The sequence below is a fragment of the Vicugna pacos genome, chromosome 1, assembly GCF_048564905.1.
Source record: "Vicugna pacos chromosome 1, VicPac4, whole genome shotgun sequence".
Lineage (NCBI taxonomy): Eukaryota > Metazoa > Chordata > Mammalia > Artiodactyla > Camelidae > Vicugna > Vicugna pacos.
In genome coordinates this window covers 118,331,648-118,349,562 of record NC_132987.1, presented here as the reverse complement: position 1 = coordinate 118,349,562, position 17,915 = coordinate 118,331,648, and positions in this window count along the sequence as shown.

The window sequence follows — 17,915 nt, the reverse complement described above, 5'->3', positions numbered from 1 at the left end:
GCAAGGGAGAGGCAAGCAAATGGGATGTTTGGCACCCAAACGGTGCAGTCTCTCCAGCGCCTTCCTGCCCTCTCTCTTTCCTCACCCCATCTGGAGCAGAAGGACCACTTTTCACATGGGAGCCTCCAGATTTAAGCCCAGAGTGGAAAAAGGCCTCGAAAGCTGAGGTTGTCCTTAAGAAATTCCAGATCCACACCTGGTCATGAATCGCCCTTAATTCCTGCTCTGATCATAGAGCAACCCTTGGATGATGAACAGGTTATGGCTCTCAATGCCAACTGTATTGTTGTGGGTGAAGAAAACATCACGGGTGGCTGCAATTTCTCTCTTTAACCAGACCAGGGACAGCTTCTAAATTTGCCACCTGGCTTCTCCGTCAGAGGATCTCACCAGGTAGACTGTGGCCTTCACCCTCCCCCACCAGGATAAATCTGGGTACCAGAGTCGGATCAACCAGCTCTGAGCCTGACATAGTATCAGACACAGTTTATTTCTCTGATCTAAAGTCAATCCCCCTTGACATGTCTTCTCTCCTACGGACCACAAACGATGCCAGCCTTGGCCGAGGTGAAGGCGGTTCGGGAGGTGGGAGGCCAGGCCGGAGGAGGGAGCAAATCTGAGCAGCTCCTGAGCCTGAGTCAGTTTCTGACTTGGCCCATCTCATAGCCATCTGGGGGCTTGTTTTGCACTCTGTAATCCTTCTGCGATGATTAAATGAAGTTGCCAAACCTCTGTGCTCTGGGTATTTGGGCAGTGGTCTTTCAAGTCCGTAGGATCCGATTACCAAAGCTGCAGACACTCGGCATTACTTGGATTAAAGGAAGTCCAACCATCAGTCAGTTCCAGCAGCTTGGGAAAGGTCCACAAAGTGCCTGCATCTCCTTAGGGGAGATAAGTAAATAAATAAAAACATAGAAGCTGGCAGCTGGGACGCCTACACTGTTCTGATGGAAGAGATCAGTCATTTTTATTTTGGAGTACAAAGTCAAAGCACACCTACTTTCTGCATATAAATAGACATTTACTCGGATAATCACTCAATTCCACTCTTTCAGGATTGTATCGTGGGCGAATTAATAAAAACAAGACACTGAGTCTCATACTCAGTTTTCACAGATGTTTTCAGTTAGGTTCCCCAACTGCCCCCCGCCCCCCATCCAGATTATTAGCAAACTTTATGACAAGCATGAGCAACTGGGATCATTTTGGATAACATGCTAATGCTGAGTTCTCCCAAATAAATAATTCTTCAATTACATCCTAAAATAACGTTCCCTCTCTGCTCCTGCACAGTTGCATTCCAGAGCACTCTCCAGTTGCTGTTCATAATCACATGAAGAACCTTTTTCTCTCTGCTTCTCCTTTTTTGCCCTGACGTACACTCACCACGATCCTGGCAGAACCTCACTTCTACTGGCAAGAGGTTCGCCCTCTTTTCTTGTTTTAAACAGTCATGGGGACTTTGTACTTGGTGGGATCTCTGCGGATCCCCAAATCTCAATTAAGACTTCGGTTTTGCTCCCAGTTTGATTTCCTTGCTGTGAGTCAGAGGGGTTCGTGATGAAGTGATTTGTCAGGACTGGCGCAGGAGAGGACTTTCTGCTCCCCGGGGCACCTCTGTGCTGCTGCAGCCCCTGCCTCCTGGGAATGAGGGCCCGGATAGATGGGGGATGCAGCAGGGACCACTGACACCCGGGATGTGGGGCAGTGATGGCAAATGGGAGAACATGGAGGTCCCACAGGCCTCCACGTGGGACCTGTAACCTGTTTTTTTTTTTAACCTGGTTTAACTGTTTTTTCATTGTTCCACCCAAATGGAAGTTCTGAGATGACTACTCAGAGAGTGAAAAACACTTTGGGCTACTCAAAGGTGTCTCAAGTTTTGTTCCTTCTTTTTATCTTAACCTTGGTTTAAAAAATGAGGGAGGTAATAGCTCAGTGGTAGAGTGCCTGCTTAGCATGTGCAAGGTCCTGGGTTCAATCCCCAGTACCTCCATTTATAAGTAAATAGATAAATAAACCTAATTACCTGCCCCCCCAAAAAATAAAAAATAAACTTCTTGAAGTCATAATCAGATGCAAAAAGACTTAATTTATATGAAAAAATCTTGGTGAGATGTTTCCATGTCACATGGGGAAAAGATTGGATATAGAAACCAAATGTTAGAAATAACTAAAACCTCCTCATTTATCATAGAGCAGCAGCTCTCAGGGCAGGGTCCCAGGGCCGGAAGCAGCCTCCCCCGGGAACTCGTGAAGTCTGCAGAGTCTTCGGCCCCACTGCAGACCTGCTGAACCAGAAACTCTGGAGGTGGGGCTCAGCCATCAGATCCAACACCCCTCACAGGTGATTCAAAAAGCAAGCTGAAGTTTGGGAACCACTGCAACAGAGGAAAAGATCATCTGTGTCTGTGTGTGGAGCATTCAGTGTGAAATCTCAAACGTGTAACATTTTCCTTCCATGGCCACATGAAAATCTACCATCAGGGAAGCCAGTGCACTCTGGAAGCATCATCCTGAGTTGCTTCTGACTCAGCTCTTCTGAGCAACTCTCCTTCCTACTGTTTACTCGCTTCCACGTGTGTTAGTTATCTACTGCTGTGTAACAAATTACCACAAACTCAGCAGCTGGAAACAACACACATCTGTTATCTCGCAGTTCCCAGGTCAGGAGTCCAGGCACAGTATAGCTAGGTCCTCTGATCACAGTCTCACCAGGCTGAAATCAAGGAACCAGTCAGGACTGTGATCTCATCTGAGGATGGGGTCCTTTTCCAAGCTCCCTGGTTGCTGGCAGAATTTAGTTCCTTGCAGTTCTAGGACTGAAGTCCTTTTTCCTTACCAGCCATCACCAGGAGCCACTCTCAAGTCTTAGAGGCCACTAGAGGTCCTTGCCACGTGGCTATCTCCACAGCAAGGCAGTGGCTCCTTCAAGGCCAGCAGGAGAACCTCTCTCCTTTCAAATCTCTGACTTCTTTTAAGTGCTCACTTGACTAGGTCAGGCCGAGGATAATCTTTTTTATTCATTCAAAGTCTAGTGATTAAGGGCCTTAACTATATCTGCAAAATTCAGATAACATAACTAAATCATGGGATGAGAACCCATCACAGTCAAAGGTCCTGCTCACACTCAAGCAGAGAGGATTCTGTAGGGCATGTACTCCAAGGGATGGAAAACTGAGGTGCCATCTTAGAATTCTGCCTACATACCATGGATATACTGCCTGTCTTCTAGCATTTTCTAAAATCCTCTGGCCAATCAAACCTTTTTAAAACACACATTGCTCCAAATGCCAGCCTTGTTGACTCAGCAGCGTTACAAGCCTGAAGTCCTGGTCTCCATGGCTTCCTCTTCCACTGGCAATGTGGACTTCTCTGAACAAGTCTAAAATCTGGCCAGTCTGAAAACCTTTATGTTGAAAATGTAAGGGCAAATGCTAGCTTTTTAATAGTATTTATGTATTTTTTGGAGTCTATGGAAGAAGCAGCCCAGCTTCATTCTATATAGAAATAACTGTGCAAACTCATCCAAATTACAATTTTTCTATTTCAAATTAATTTTATAAAGTGAGGTTCTTTCATTTGTTTTCTCATAAAAAGTTTTTACAAGATATTATTCTGGCAAGGCAATAATCATTTGCTTATCATTTGTGTCAGAACATGCTGACTTATAGACTCAGGCAGGCAGCATGTTAAACATAAGAACTTGATGAAGAAAATAGGAATTTTTCATGATTCATAGACACACAGCACATTCCCTGAAGAAAATAATAAAAAAAATGGTAGCCAGAATAAACTTCATAAGGCAGTTTTGAGACTGTACAAAGTCATGACTGATTGAGTGAGCATGGCCAATGAGTACTGATTAAAAAAGGTCGAGATGCACCTGGAAAAGAGGTCCCAGGGACAGACTCCAGGCCTCTGCCCTTGACCTTATTTATTGATATCTTACTAGAGTGAAGACATAGAAGGTACTCTGACGACAACTCCAGATGCTGTGGGCTAAGGGGAAAATAGGTGACGTTATAAATTCAGCATTTTAAAGAGCAGGCTGAAGGGATGGATCAAATCAATCAAACTTACTGGAGCTTAGTGATGTTAGGATCTGCATCACATTCAACACGCCAGAGAGCTGGACTGAGCAAAAGCACAGGTGGACAGCACTTCCGGATTTTGCAGGTGATAGCAGTGATGATGTGGAATATTCAATATTTAATGAGCTAAGGGGCAGGGGCAGACACTGCGCTGAGCACATCAGGTGCACTGTCTCATTACTCCTTCCAATTGCCCTCTGGATACCAATTAAACCTAAAATATCCTGACACTCAGATGAAACAATTTACCTAGCTCACCTGCCCCCCAAGGTAAGAGGGTGAGCTAATGCTAGTCCCAGGACTGACTTCCAAACCTCTATTCTTAATCTTAAGCTATGTCATCTCATATTGACAGGACTTGGGAAAGAGATGTGATTGCCCAAACGTAGGTTCCATTAAAAAAAAATAGATTGTGAAAGAGAACTTATTTATTCTGTTTTGAATGGATGCCACCCACAACTCTGGACGTACATTTGCAGAGGCGTACAGGCCAGCTAGAGCAAGCCCAGTGGAGAAAGATGAGGGAAAAGAGGGAACCCAAGATTATGCCATGGGAGAGCAGGTGAAGGGACTGCCCAGTGTTTCTGCCAGAAGCAGGATTCAATTTATGGTCCATCCATCCAGGACCCAAGCACAGTGAATGGCAGGATTAAGCTGTCCATCATGCCTTCAGCTGTGAGATGAATGAACATCTGGAAAGGTAACTGTTAAGGCCAAAGGTGGACTCAGCAGGGATGCCCGTTGGCCAAACTCAAGGAAGAACTTTTTGACAGAGGAGCTCCACATGGAATGGCCAATCCTTTGCCCAGGAGCAGCTGGATGTGGATGTGCTCAAGGACAGACCATGTTACTCTTCATCAGATATTTAGCAGCACTTGGTAGGTGGACTAATTGGATGTAATCTGTATTCTGTAAAATGATGAAGATGATAAGGTGTCATATATGTACATAGAAGATCATGAAAAATGGTCTGAAATGTGTGATGGCTTGGAAGCCCCACTCTTGGCTAGTATCACTTAGCCCTAAGGGCAGGAGCACATTTCGGGGTTAAACACTATATAGCCACTAGAAGCCCCCCAAATTTGCTTGTCCTGTGACTCTGTCTCCAGATTGAATTGAGCTCACTTTGCTTGGAGGTTAAAATCCATCATATCAGTTCAACACCACAGGGCCCTGGTGAATGGGGAGAGGCAGCCGGCTGGTGGGACTGTGAAACTTCCCCTCCACGTTTTCTCACTTAAGAGGAAGACCACCCCACTGCAACACTCTTCCATAAAGGCACACATCGTGGGGGTTGTTGGTCACAGCCTGCTCAGCATTAGTCATGGCTCAGCTGAAAGAGTAAGGGCTGCCCCAGGGAGCCTCAACCCAGCTCCAGACTCACCATTTTCACCTCCCAGCAGGCCTCGGAGGCTGGGAGCCGAGCCTGGGAGCTGAGCCTGGGAGCCAAGGCTGGCTTTCCACTTAAGATGCTATGGAAAGCATGGGAGCAAAAGTTAAATATGTAAGAAACAATTTGGGCTAGAAGTTAGGAAACCATTTGGTAAGGTCTCTTGACTAGAAGGCCAGGATATTCCAAGAACGTGGCAGGAGGTGGGCAGAGCTCGGAGTTACTCACCTTCTCCAAAGAGGGTGATACCCAGGGAGAGAGTGACCAGAATCGATTTCCAGCAGGGTAAGTCCCACCTCTTCCTGTGGGAGGGACTGGAAGGGGTGGGGAGAGAGCAAGAGTGACTGTGGGAAGGCCCTCTCCATGGAAACATACATGATGGGGAATAATGTTTCCGTCCCACCATAGGACCTGTCTCAGTCGATCAATTCAACAGTTCTTCTTGGAAGAAATCCCTGCTCTCATCATATTTTCTAACGTGAGGTTCTGTACCTATCTGTGCCTCCCCCTGTTCACAATTTTGTGGCACATTTCAAAGTAGGATTACGCAGTGGTCACTGGGTTTCAAAGCTACATTGTCTGGTCCATGCTCACAGTGTAGTGGCCTTATTCCAATTAAGAAGAAAACACTAACACGTTCTAAATCACTCACTCAGGGAAGACCGAGCACTTGTTAAGGTCATTTAATCCAAGTTCCCATGGCTGTTAAGTGGCAGGGACAGGATCCGAGTGAGAGTCTGACTCCAAAGTTTCTATGTACAGCCGCTGTGGTGTTCTGCCTGTCAAAGAAAGCTGAATTAGGAGTAAAACCATAGGCTGGGCACCAATTATTCATGAATTGTTATTCATATGATAGTAGGAATCTGGATAAGACAGGAGGAAACTGGTAGGAAGGGAAAACAGTAAGTAAGTAAAACATTTAAAATTCTTGTATGATTCAAGACAAGATGTCAATGTTATGGACAAAGCAAGATGTCTGCCAAAAAGAATAGTAATAAACTATAGACAAAGAAAAAAAGAAAGAGATGAATTGTGTTCACGGAGTTGAAGATTCAGTATTATGAAAATGTCGATTATTTGCAAAATCTAGAAATTGACTGCAATCCCTATCAAAAACCCCCAACAGTTTTTTTTTTCTTTTTACCTGTACAAGCAAATTTAAAACTTTATACAGAGGCCCAGATTAACCAAGACATTCTTAAAGAAAACACAGTCTATATCTTATGGGTTTTGTCCTCCCAGATACTAAATCTTAATAAAGTTCTAGTGATTAAGAATTACAAGGTGAGATGGCTCAGAAAGAGAAAAGTAGATGAATGGAAAAAAGATAAGTCCATAAACAAACCCACATACATGGATACCTAATATAATCAGAAATGATACTGAAGATCAGTGCAGTGAGAAGGCACCTTTTAATAAATGGAGCTAAAATGGAAATCTATGTTGGGAAAAATATAATGGAGTGTTATATAATACCACACAAAAATTAGTTACATCTGGTTAAGGACTAACATTTAAAATGCAAAAGCACAAAGATTTTCAAAGATCCTACAGAAAAATATCTTCATGACCTTGAGGTGCAAAAGAATTTTTTAACATGACAAAAACTACAAGAAATAAAAGAAATATTGATAAAATTTCCTGTGTTAAAATGAAGAACTTCTTTTCATTTTAATAGATAACATTAAAGAGAGTGAAAAGACAAACTACCCTCCAGGAAAAGATATTTGTAACCCATATAACCTGCAAAGCACTAGTATCCAGGATGTGTAACTTATAAATCAATGGGAAAAAGAACAACAGAAAAATAATGTAAAATAATTGAATAGCTCACTTCCTAAGAGTGGAAACATGATGGACAATAAATGAATGGGTAGTGATCAAGTTCATAGTAATTGAGGATGTGTAAATTAAGATCAAAATGATATCCATTTTATACCTGCCGTATTGGCAAATATTAAAAAATCCAGTCATGAGCCATGATGGTGAGGATGTTAAAAAAAAAAAAAGGAGCACTCGTGCACCACTGCGGGTAGCAGAGACTGGGTACAATCTCTTTGGAAAATAGCTCAGCATTCTTTGGCATTCACTGTAGAACAGATGAAGTGTACACCCAAAATCTTGTTAGGGAAAGTCCAAAGGAAACTAGGAGCCTTTCACAAGTCCACTGGGATAGGACACATGAACCACTATGTCTCTCTAAGCATGCTTGTAATAATAACAACTGGAAACAGCCCAAGAATCCGTCCACATTAGATTAGATAAGCCAATTTCAGTATGTCCACCTAATGGGAATCTATACAGCTATGAGAGAAACTCACAAATTTAACATTGAACCAAAGAAACAAATACCTAGAAACATAGGCAATACGGTTCCACTTGTTTAGATTTCAAAAGCAGGCAAAGACAAGTAATACACTGTTCAGAGATCATGCAGAAGTGTTCAAACAATGACTGAAAACAAGGGATTAATAATTTCAAGATCAAGACAGTGATCTCCTCTCAGTGAGAAGAAGAGGGATGATGGGGTCAAGGAGGGAAACAGGTATTTTAAAAACCTGGCAATGTTCTTTTTCCAGTGTGGGAGCTATTTCTTTATTCGCTCTGTCCATTTATTTTAAACACTGTTCTGTGCGTATGATGTATCTTCTGATACAAACGTTTTTTAAAATGCTGTCAAAAAGAGGACAAACACATAGAAAGCCACAGTTTTACACCCACCAGCAGCATGCTGCTGGAGCAGCGTTTAGCAGCGCTGCAGAACGTGCTGCCCTCTGACTGCTCCCGGCAAAGGATGCTCCGTTTCCTCTGGTGAGGTGGCTGAGAGTTCTCTCTCAGTACAATGAGTTTCGGTATTCCCCAGAAAGTTTTACTTCCTCTACCAAGTGCTCTCTAGGGGTTAGCTACTGTTGATGAATATCTGTGCATCATTCTGTCTCTTTCTGGTCCCCTCTATGTCTTCTGCCTTCAAGAGATAGAGCTTAATTCCCCATCTTTTGAGTGTAGGCTGGACTTAATGATCTGCTGCTAATAAGCAGAAAGTAGCAGAGGTGATGGCGTGTGGCTTCCGAGATTAAGTGGTAAAAGGCATTGTGACCTTCTCTTTGCCTTCCCTCTTGGATAACTCTGGGGAAGCTAGCTTCCATGTCAGGACACTCAAGCAGCCCTACGGAGAGGCTCATGGGTAAGGAACCCAGACCTCCTGCCAATAGCCAACCATCCATCCCCGATCAAGTCTTCAGATGACATCATTCATGGTCAACATTTTGACAAAATTTCATGAAAGATTATGAGCCAGAACCACCCAAATAAGCTGCTTCTGAATTGCTAATGCACAGAAATGTGAAATAATAAATGTTTGTTGTTTCAAGCCACTAAATTTTGGGGAAATTGATTATACTGCAATAGATAACTAATACAACTTGCTTTCTCAAGATTGCTGCCTATGGGTTCTGCCTGACCTAGCCTATTGCGTTAGACTTTAAGAGAGGCTGAGCTGAGACAGCCTGGGTTGACCTCAGACCTGGTGATCCCCCTGCTTCTGAAATATCTTTGTCTGATTCTTCTCTCATTCTGTCGACAAGCTATGTGTCAACTCTCTGGTTTTCTGAGGCTAAAGAATCTTGCTTAAAGAAATACTTTTCCCACAGATGAAAAGGGGGGGTTACAGGAGCCTAGGACCCTAAAATTCTGGGTTTTTCAGACTGTAGCTGAAACAATGTGGGTTTCCAAACCCCACAGGCATGCATTGGGTCCTACCTAATGTGCTGGCTGTTTGTACACCTGCTATTGTATTTAGCTTCTCAGAAGCTCTCGTTCCTTCTCTGTTGGTCAAATAATAGTTATTTAGGATTCAATCTGGCTATGGAAGAAGAAGAGTAATGGTTTAATCAAGGTAGAAGTTTACGTCTCTTTCATGTCAAAATCCAAAGATCTAGGGCTGGTGTGGCCTCCATGATGTTGAGAAATCCAGGATCTTTGTATCTTCTTGTTCCACCATGTGTGGTTATTTTGGTCAAATGTTCTAACTAAAGGCTCTAACTCCAAAATATTCACTGAAAAGCAAAACTTGGACTTGGACCTGGACCATGTATCCACTAGGATTCTACCAGAAAAACAGAACTAGTTGGATATGAATGAAGACATGAATGTATGTGTGCATGTATTTCAGGGAATTGGCTTCTGCAGTCGTGGCATCTGGCTGGCAAGTCTGAACTCTAGTGGGTGAGTCAGCTGGATGGAAGCTCTCAGGCAGGAGTAGACAGTGCAGTCCACAGGCAGAATTTCTTCTTCCTCACTTTTGCTCCTAAGATCTTTCAACTGATTGGATGAGGCCCACCCAGATTATCAGGGACAATCTCCTTTACTTAAAGTGAACAGATTATGGCTGTCAAGCACATCCACAAGACACCGTAGAGTAATACCTAGATTAGTGTTTGAATAACTGCCAAGAGCACACAAGACATCCCAGGCTGCAGTCCAGTCTGAGACTGATTTCCCACAAGCTGGTCTCCCGCAAAGCTCCGTGAAGGCCAGGGACAGCTGAGTGCGGGCGGTGGCAAATCAGGGCCTTCCTGCCAGGTTACAGAGACTACACCTACCAGGCTTGGATTTTGAGCCCTGGTTCGCCAGGAAAGGGACCTGTGCTCCCCAAACGTGAGTCTGAGCTGCTGGGACAGGGATCTGCCACCCCTACGGCTCTTGGATCCCGGCTCCTGGTCCTGCTGGAAGAGACAAGCTTAAGCCCCTCGAAGGGCAGGGGTCCCTCTCCTGCAGCCTGGTGCCAGGCCCTGCCAGCCCTCCATGGCCGGCCAGCCATGGGACAATGTGTCCACAGGTGACCTATGCGCCCGCTTCTGCTTCTGACTCCCTGAATTTTCTCCAGTTAACGCCTCCCAGCAGGTCCTGAGTGAGTGCGGGGGGGGATCGGGCCACGCGTCCTTCGTTGAGTGCCATCTGCAGGCCAGCTGGTGCCAGTGAGGAAGGGATGAAAAGGAGGGACCGAGCACACATGGCAAGTGTGCTCACTCCCCCAGCGCATGCCCAGCAGCAGGAAGTCTGAAGGATGCACTCGTTGCTCTATTAATACGGGAAAAGAGGAAGAAAAGTCACTGGTAACTGTCCCTTCTGCCAGCAGGGCTGCCACCAGCACACGGGGCCCCTTTGTGCAAATGAGAAAAGGCGCTCGCTTTGGGCAGCCAAACCCTCTGGGTGAAGGGTTCACTACAACGTGGCCTCCCCAGGGCGACACGCCCCTGGGCCAGGGGACAGGGCGTGACCTCGTGTCCGCCTCCACCTGCCCCTGCCCCCCAGCCAGCACCTTTCTGCGGTGCCCCAGGCTGCTCAGAGCTGGCCGGACCTGGGGGTCAGTGCTGGGAACACTTTGTAACCAGCCTGGGCCCTGTGCTCCCGTTTGAAGGCCGTTTGAAGGCCGAATCTCGAATCTTGGCTCTTCGGAGACCTCTTTCCTGCACAGATGCCTAAACAGCCAAGCTCGAGGGGCTCTGAGCTTGAGACTTTGTGAAGAAGCTGAGAGGATTTGATGATCACACCGGCAATCACATTTTTTAAGGAGCGCCAAACACTGCAAACTTTATATTTTCATGCCTAATTGGTCTGTAAGGGATACAAATTGAGAATGTTCCTTCTCACAAGGGAGCTGCAGGGGACATCTGATTCTGGATTCTGGAAGCTTCCTATCATGTTGAAAATAGAACCTCAAACTCCTGGCCAGGTTTGCAGGCTCTGCAGGGCTCACCCCTGCCGCCTTCCCTAGTTTTCTTACTCGGCCCTCCCCTCACTCTCCATCTTTCTCAAACTCATCACCTTTTCCAAGTTCAAGCCTTTGCACGAGCAGGTCCCATTCCCAGGGCACTTTTTCTCCAGATCATCACAAAGCAGTCATCTTCTTGTCCTTTGCATCTCGGCGAGGCCATCTCTGATCGCACCTAATTCAGCCTCCTGCACAACGCCACCTCCCCAGGGGTACTTTCCTCCGAGCCCTTTATCACTGGCGTTCTCCCCTTTTACGTATTTGTCTTTTGTCATCGTCTCATCATTGCTGTTGAAACTTCCATGAAGGAGAGTCCTGGCCCCCGGAGGGCTGACTCAGGAAGGGTGTTCTTACCTGTAAGTGATACAGATCTGGAAAGTTCAGGGCTAGACCTCCAGCAGGATGCTTCCAGGGGCTTTGTGACCTGTCTTACTCTGTCTCTCAGCTTCATTTCCTCTCTGAGGGCTCAGCCTTAGGTGGGCTTGTTTTAGGCCACACCAACATAGTTGCCAAAACCAAACTTCAGGCTTAGGGACGATCTCTCAATATCAGCGCTATTGACATTTGGGGCCAAATGATGGCTGTGGGGCTGCCCTGTGCACTGTAAGATGCCCTGCAGCATCCCTGGCCTCTACCTGCCAGCATGCCAGTTGTCTCGGACATGACAACCCAAAAAGGTAATCCAGGTTTTCCCAAACACCCCTTGAGGAGCAAGAGCACCCCTGGTTGAGAATCACCAGCTACATGATGGCCTTTCAGCCACTCCAAATGAAAAAACATTTCTTTTTTCCAACAGTGTGAAGAGGAGACTTGGAATTAAGCCTCCCTCCTGGACATTGGTCCCATGCCCTTCCCTGAGCCCATCACTGTAGCCAGAGAAACGAAATACACTGATTGACCAGCCTGAATCACTCATGTGCCCTTGAGTTGGGGTTGGGTCAATCACATTCCAGCCTTTGATGGTTAAGGAGGAGTTGTCACCCAAAGGGAAATGAGGGAATTGTAACCAGAAGGGAAGAGTTTTCCTATTCGTCTAAAGGCAGTCTCTTTGGAAGAGTCTGCATTGTTATTTTCATGCCACCAGAGGTCAGCACTGGGCCACGCCATGCCAATGTCATGCCAATGTCATGGTGGTCCTCATACCCAAAGAAAATGCAGACGATTTTAGTATTTTAATCTACAGAGCAGAGATCTTTAGCTGGGGCTGGCTACCCTCTAAACTGCATAGCAAAATTTTTTGCATTTGTGAATTTTGCTGGTGAGATGGTCCATTGCTTTCATCAAATCTCCAAAGTTTATAAACAGTAAGGTCCCACTGCACAGCACAGGGAACTAAATTCAATACCTTCTTATAGCCTATAATGAAAAAGAATATGAAAATAGATAAACCTATATTTATGTATAACTGAACCACCATGCTGTACACCAGAAGGGAAAACAACCTTGTAAATCCACTCTACTTCAATAACTTTTTTTAATTTTTAAAAATTAAAAATAAAAAATAAATAAAAATTAAAAATCCCCAAAGTTTAAAGATTAAAAGCAACTGATCTAGAAATTGACCTCCTTGTTTCAGGAAGGATGTTTGCTATAAATGTCTTGGGAAAAGAACTTAAACTCGTTTTAGTTCAAGTCCTCAGGTATACACAGAGAGCATGCAGATTACTATAGCAAAGCTACCCTTCCCAGTAAAGAAGGACAGAGGAAGGGTCAAAACTACCTGCTTCGGGGCTATTTACCTTTGGGAGAGTGGCTTAGGGAGTGTGCCTTAGGAGGTTCAGACTCTGATAAGCCAAGACTGGAATCCTGCCGATTGTAAACGGCTCATAATGGGGATGCTTCAAGGAGAAGTCTTCATGGGCTTAGACAGTGAATGCAGGTGTGGCATCCAGCTCATGGCAACATCTCAAACCCTTGTGTCATGCTCCATAGACTGAGGGCATCGGTGTACCCAGGACTTGATGTATTTCATCCCATTTCACCCCCCCCAAGCTGAGCAGCTGCGGTTATCTCATTTGATAAATAAGGAAACAAGCTTCAAGACAAGCAAAGCCGTTTCTCACGTAGCCGGTATCTCAGCTGGGCTGCTGTCACAAACTGCCGCAGGCCGAGTGGCTGAAACAGCTAACATTGATTTCTCATCGTTCCAGGGGCTGAAAGTCCGAGGGGAGGGTGCCGGCGTGGCTGGGTTCTTCGTGAGGACCCTCGTCCTGATTTACAGGTGGCGGTCCTCCTGTTGTGTCCTCACGCGGCAGAGAGGAAGCAAGCTCTCTCTCGTTCCTTCTTTGGAAACTATTAACTCCATCGTGAGGGTTCCACCCTCATGCTCTAATTGCCTCCCAAAGGCTCCATCCCCAAAGGCCATCGCATTGGGAATTAGGGTTGGTGTGGATCCTGGGTGCATGGCTGACCTTGAGTGAACTAATTGACCTGTTTGCGGTCTATCCATACGATGGAACATTACTCAGGTTTTAAAAATAATGAAATTCTGACACATGTTACAACAGGAACTTTGAAAACAAGCTGAGCCAAATAGACCAGTCACAGAAGGAGAGATACTGTATGTTCACTTCAAGGAGGTACCTAGGTAGTCAGTCATGGAGACAGAAGGTAGACAAACAGATAAACATCAAGTTCACGCTGTGCAGCCCGGGGAACTGTATTCAATACCCTGCAGTAACTTATGGTGAAGGAGAACATGAAACGAATACATGCACGTTCATGAAAGACTGAAGCGTTGTGCTGCGCACCTGAAACTGACGCAGCGTTGTACACTGGCCATACTCCAATTAAAAAAAATATATATATATGAAAATTAGAATAGAGGTTTCAAAGGGCTGAGGAGTCAGTGTTTAATGGGGACAGGGTTCAGTTTGAGAAGATGAGAAAGTCCTGGAGACGGATTGTGGAGATAGTTGTACGACCGTGGGGGTGAATTTTTCACTCAAATTACCTTTAACGCCACTGAACTTTACATTTAAAATAGTTAACATGGTAACTATTAACTTAAAAATAGTTAAAATGGTTTATATCTTTTTTGATAAAACAATTTCAAGAGTGCCCAAAAAAGGCTCTCAAAATTCAGTAACCAATTAATCCTTGAAGGCAGTGTATTTTTGAAACATCAAAATTAAAGAGAAAAATCCACGAGGAACAATAGCGAAATTTTAGATAAAGAGAAAGGGCATGACTGACTTTTCCTTTTGCCCCGGGCTCCACGAAGGCTCGGCCTGCCTCCGAGAGCCACCCTTCTCTGACAGCTGACATCCTGGTCACAGCACGAGTGTGATTTCTCACTCGGGTGGCAACCCCGCCAAGGCACAGTTGTTCTCACTTCTCAGTTACGTAAACCGAGCCTTCTTGGGGTTAAGGCGCTTGCCTGCAGTCAGTCCTGTGCCTCTGGCCTCTGCAGACCGCCCTCTCCAGCTGTGTCCAGCTGAGGAGGAGGTGGCCGCGGGCTCGGAACGGGAGCCTCCCTGAGAAGAGCGTCTGCGCAGGTCCGAGGGCGAGCTGGAGGTCTCCGTCCCGCCCCGAGGCTCACGGGGAGCAGGCTAATGGGTGACTTTTCCTGCTGTGATTTTGCATTAATCTCTTTAAATTTCATGTTCTTTCTGATGCTGTGATCCTTCTAGGTCTGCAATAAGCTGTAATGAATTGTTATTAATAATTATGTAAATCGTTGTTAGGTGAATGAGTGAATGCATGAATGAAAAAAACAAAAGTCTCACCAGTTTAACCCTGAGAAAGAACACACAGCCTTCCTGGCCGCTGTCTTGGAAATGCGTGCCTGGGGTGGCTGTCGCCTGAGAATTTTGTAGGTTGAAATGAGATCGCGTACAGACGTTGTGACGCTTTTAAAGCACCATATATTAAACACATCTCCCTCCAAACCCTCACTGGAGGTGGAGACAGAGCAACACATATTCTTTCACTTCTACTTCACTTCACAAGTGGGTAAAATATCTGTATTAGTCACCAAACACTTACACGTAAGGTGTGTTTGCATTTGAGGTGTCCACCAGCCGCACAGACAACTGAGCTGTCAGACGCCCCACTCGCAGACAGATGAGCTCCTATTTGTGGTCCGAAGCCAGAGACTTTTCCCCTGGTTAAAGAGCCTTTTGTCTTGCAAAACAGGTCTAGGGCGGGCCCCCCAAGGGGCCTCTGTGGTTCCTTGTGCTCCTCTGAAACAGGGAACTTCCAGGGACAACAAGGCCCCGAGGTAGAGGGAGCAGTGACGGGACAGGTGGGAGCCCTGTGTGTGCAGGGGACACACCTGCTCTGCCCTCTGGTCCTGCCCTCCTGGCTTTCGGTTTCTGGCCCCAGAGAGCTAACTGCACAGACTCTCCTGCTCACTCAGCCCGGGCTGCTCTAGGTCCTTGCCTTTTCGCCTGCGCTGTGCCTTCAGCCAGAAATGCCTCTGCCCCCTTCCACTCCCCCTGCTTCTCCCCCATAACCAGCGAAAGACCCTTGCTGGCTCAGGTCCAGTGCCAGCGCGGACACAGGCCGACTGAGACCTGATGAATCAGAATCTGCTTTGTGACAAGACCTCCAAGGGATTCGCAGGCCCCTCCAAGTGTGGAAAGCCCTGTAGAGAACTCCTGCTGGTGCTTCAGTACTCAGCTCAGGGCCGCCTCCCCCAGGGAGCCCTCCCTGAGCTCCCACCTCACCCGAGGTTGCTGCAGGCAGTCTGGGCGCCGGTGCAGAGCCAGCAGTGAATGTGTAGGCCTCCTTCACGAGCACGCCTGGGCCCTGAGCCCGTCTCTCCACAGCCCGCACACCCCGCTGGAGGAAACCTAGGGTTCACCTTGGTCTCCCCACGAGTAGCGTCCTGACAGCTCCACTCAGGTAGGCAGTGCCTCACACTTAGGAATCCTCCCCCTCCCCTCCAGCCCCTCCCGTACCTGCCCTAGGAGGCCCTGTGGTGGGACCCACAGGGTTGAGACCACTGATCCCGAGGGCCGTCAGGGATGACAGACACCTGGGGAGCCCAAGTGTGCGCCTGCTCCACCCTCTATGCCCCAGAGAAGCAGGCTTTCATGGGATGTCATCTTGCTGAGTTTTTTTTAGGATTCTCATGCAGAAGTTTTACTCAGTTGCTTGTAGAGCGAACATACATGGCATTCTTAGAAAAAGTCTGAGTTGTTCTTCGTTCCTCCCCCTGACCTTCAACCAACAAAATTCAGCCCCATCTGTCCTCCTCCTCAGTCTTTGTGACAACCACCCAGTGCAGCCCCCAGTGCTCCACGCAGACCCCTGTGAGCCCCTCCACCAATCTCGCCCCCTCCCCCCACCCCACCTTCCGCTCTCTCCCCACGCACAGAGACCTGTGCAGGATACACATCACTCCGTGTCCTCGGCCTCCAGCCCTCTCCCCCAGGTCTGCACCCGCCCCTGGTGTCCCTACCCTGCGCTAGAGAGATGTCTGTGCAGCCGGCCTGCTCCCCGCCCCCTCTCCCCCTCCCCGTCCTCTTTGCCCCATTTCCCTGCCCAGAAACCCAGTTCTCAGGTCTCTATGCTCCTGTCCTCTCTGCCTGGAATATTCTGCCCCCTGACTTTCCCAGGCCAACTCCTCTTCCCTTTTAAAATCTCAGCATAAATACCACCTCCTGGTTTCTCATGTTACACGGCACCCACTGGAGCTGCCTGCAGAGCGGAGGTTGCCATCCTTTGTCTCTTTTCCTTTATTCTCTGAACTCGTCCCTCCCCGGGTCCGTGGGGAGGGGGCCACAGGCCTCACTTGGCTGCCTTTTTCCATCACTCCAACACCTATACATTGTCAAAGGTCACAGACACTCCAAACATACTAAATAAGTGGGTGTGAATGAAGGCAGTAAACACACACACACATTGCATCAAATAGGGTCAAGTGCGCTGGTCGTTCTCCAGGTTCTGTGGGCCTTTTCTGGGCTGCTCTGCACCGGAGGCTGACTCCTGCCTGCCCTCCCCGGGCCCCCTGGGTGGCTGCCTTTTGCTCCAGCAGTAAAAGGAGGGACAGGACAGAGGCGGGGAAGCTTTCCCTGTCCCCCTGACGGCCCCTCGCTGAGCTCAGATGCCATCTTCGCCCCTCATCCTCCAGACCCAGCAGTGAGAAGAGCTTCCTTATTGCCGGCACCTCACAGCCCTCTTCCTCGGTCCCCCCGCATCCCTGATACAGCTCAGGTGACTGCCTGCATCTCAGCGCCCTCGGCTGCACCGTTTGGATGAAGGGTTTCTAGTTGGACCCTTACTGAATCATCAGGTACCTCTCATTTTCTGTCGATATGCTCTATGAATCTTTTGTCTACATACAAATTATATAAAAAAACACCATTTTTATTTTCAACATTTATTTAATCACTTAAAAAAATGAAACTTTAACTTCACATTTTCAGCTACCCACAAAGCAACTGAATAGGCTGAGTATCTGTACTGTGGTTGGTGTGTGTGTGTCTGCCATCAAGAGAACACTTTTTAATTTTGACTCCATAAATTTTAGAAATGTAAAAAAAGAGAACTTTTTAACAAAATAACATCAATTAAGAAAAAAATGACAAAACAGAAAGACATGGCTGCAAAATCTGAAGTGCTCCAATCTGTGAGTTTAGGATTAATCTAATCCGATGAATTTAGGCCTAAGCTGTGAATTTAGGCGTACACTGACAAAGATTACCTAGTT